This window comes from Elephantulus edwardii, unplaced genomic scaffold (genome assembly GCF_000299155.1).
Source record: "Elephantulus edwardii isolate Elephantulus edwardi_28Jun2011 unplaced genomic scaffold, EleEdw1.0 scaffold00270, whole genome shotgun sequence".
Classification (NCBI taxonomy): domain Eukaryota; kingdom Metazoa; phylum Chordata; class Mammalia; order Macroscelidea; family Macroscelididae; genus Elephantulus; species Elephantulus edwardii.
The window spans coordinates 104,052-104,720 of NW_006400020.1; the positions used below are offsets into that span (position 1 = coordinate 104,052).

At 47.8% G+C, this 669-nt stretch overlaps 1 protein-coding gene and 1 pseudogene across 1 annotated transcript in view; both read right to left on the reverse strand.

Annotated features, from left to right (window-relative positions):
• Nucleotides 1–214, reverse strand: part of LOC102867123 — a 1,850-nt pseudogene extending 1,636 nt beyond the window's left edge.
• Nucleotides 1–669, reverse strand: part of PPM1K (protein phosphatase, Mg2+/Mn2+ dependent, 1K) — a 27,877-nt gene that overhangs the window by 19,783 nt on the left and 7,425 nt on the right. The window lies entirely within an intron of this gene.

Consider the following 669-nt stretch of genomic DNA (forward strand, 5'->3'; position numbering starts at 1 on the left):
CCGACTCCGAGGGGCTGCTGAACTTCACGCGTGACATCTTCCTTCTGTGGGCGGCTCGCCGGGCCTCGGAGCAGGTGTAGCCTGGCTCGTTCCCCGTCCCCTGTGCGGCCTTGGGGAGGGAGGAGGTGGACGGCTTGTCCAGCTTGGGCTTTTCCTCCTCACTGTCATCGCTGCTGGATATGGTCCACCTGCCATAACTGCCTTCCTGAGACATTACAAGGCTCCTGAAACACCCCAGCCTACGTCGATGTGCAATTCTTAAAGGAGAGAAGACATGTGAAGCATTTCATGGACGGCCTACTACATGGTTTACTTTATCACTGCCATTGGGCCAATTCCAACTCATAGTGCCACTATACTGAGCTTCCAAGGCTGTCAATCTTAATTTGAAGAGGCTGCCATCTTTCTCTGGAGCAGCTACTAGTAGATTTGATATGCTGACATCTTGGTTAACAGTTCAACGCATGTTAGCTTATACCTAGAAATTCTGCTTCTAGGAATCTAGTCGAAAGCAGTAATATCCCAGGAAAATGTTGTGCAAAGAAACATCTGTGAGAATGTTTATTATATACTCCTTATAAAAAAGAGAATGTGAGGGTAAGTGAAATTCCCTGCACTAGGAGAACTGTTAGTTTAGTGGGTGTTTGTTGTTGTTGTTTGGTTTTGGGG